We start from the raw sequence: 1,922 nt of genomic DNA on the forward strand, positions 1-1,922 counted from the left end.
AGTCGATTCGCCCCTTTGGGCGCTCGGGCTCCCGGCAAGCGCGCGCGGTTCTTCCCGGATGACGGACCTACCTGGCCCGGCCCCGGACCCGCGCCGCTGTTGGCTCGGGATGCTCTCGGGCGGAATAATCGCTCCCGTCAGCGGCGCTTCAGCTTTGGACAATTTCACGACCCGTCTTGAAACACGGACCAAGGAGTCTAACATGTGCGCGAGTCATTGGGCTGTACGAAACCTAAAGGCGTAATGAAAGTGAAGGTCTCGCCTTGCGCGGGCCGAGGGAGGATGGGGCTTCCCCGCCCTTCACGGGGCGGCGGCCTCCGCACTCCCGGGGCGTCTCGTCCTCATTGCGAGGTGAGGCGCACCTAGAGCGTACACGTTGGGACCCGAAAGATGGTGAACTATGCCTGGCCAGGACGAAGTCAGGGGAAACCCTGATGGAGGTCCGTAGCGATTCTGACGTGCAAATCGATCGTCGGAGCTGGGTATAGGGGCGAAAGACTAATCGAACCATCTAGTAGCTGGTTCCCTCCGAAGTTTCCCTCAGGATAGCTGGTGCTCGTACGAGTCTCATCCGGTAAAGCGAATGATTAGAGGCCTTGGGGCCGAAACGACCTCAACCTATTCTCAAACTTTAAATGGGTGAGATCTCCGGCTTGCTTGATATGCTGAAGCCGCGAGCAAACGACTCGGATCGGAGTGCCAAGTGGGCCACTTTTGGTAAGCAGAACTGGCGCTGTGGGATGAACCAAACGCCGAGTTAAGGCGCCCGAATCGACGCTCATGGGAAACCATGAAAGGCGTTGGTTGCTTAAGACAGCAGGACGGTGGCCATGGAAGTCGGAATCCGCTAAGGAGTGTGTAACAACTCACCTGCCGAAGCAACTAGCCCTGAAAATGGATGGCGCTGAAGCGTCGTGCCTATACTCGGCCGTCAGTCTGGCAGTCATGGCCGGTCCTTGCGGCCGGCCGCGAAGCCCTGACGAGTAGGAGGGTCGCGGCGGTGGGCGCAGAAGGGTCTGGGCGTGAGCCTGCCTGGAGCCGCCGTCGGTGCAGATCTTGGTGGTAGTAGCAAATACTCCAGCGAGGCCCTGGAGGGCTGACGCGGAGAAGGGTTTCGTGTGAACAGCCGTTGCACACGAGTCAGTCGATCCTAAGCCCTAGGAGAAATCCGATGTTGATGGGGGCCGTCATAGCATGATGCACTTTGTGCTGGCCCCCGTTGGGCGAAAGGGAATCCGGTTCCTATTCCGGAACCCGGCAGCGGAACCGATACAAGTCGGGCCCCTCTTTTAGAGATGCTCGTCGGGGTAACCCAAAAGGACCCGGAGACGCCGTCGGGAGATCGGGGAAGAGTTTTCTTTTCTGCATGAGCGTTCGAGTTCCCTGGAATCCTCTAGCAGGGAGATAGGGTTTGGAACGCGAAGAGCACCGCAGTTGCGGCGGTGTCCCGATCTTCCCCTCGGACCTTGAAAATCCGGGAGAGGGCCACGTGGAGGTGTCGCGCCGGTTCGTACCCATATCCGCAGCAGGTCTCCAAGGTGAAGAGCCTCTAGTCGATAGAATAATGTAGGTAAGGGAAGTCGGCAAATTGGATCCGTAACTTCGGGATAAGGATTGGCTCTGAGGATCGGGGCGTGTCGGGCTTGGTCGGGAAGTGGGTCAGCGCTAACGTGCCGGGCCTGGGCGAGGTGAGTGCCGTAGGGGTGCCGGTAAGTGCGGGCGTTTAGCGCGGGCGTGGTCTGCTCTCGCCGTTGGTTGGCCTCGTGCTGGCCGGCGGTGCAGGATGCGCGCGCCTGCGCGGCGTTCGCGCCCCGGTGCTTCAACCTGCGTGCAGGATCCGAGCTCGGTCCCGTGCCTTGGCCTCCCACGGATCTTCCTTGCTGCGAGGCCGCGTCCGCCTTAGCGTGCTCCTCCGGGGGCGC

Source organism: Schistocerca americana, unplaced genomic scaffold (genome assembly GCF_021461395.2).
Source record: "Schistocerca americana isolate TAMUIC-IGC-003095 unplaced genomic scaffold, iqSchAmer2.1 HiC_scaffold_1136, whole genome shotgun sequence".
NCBI lineage: Eukaryota > Metazoa > Arthropoda > Insecta > Orthoptera > Acrididae > Schistocerca > Schistocerca americana.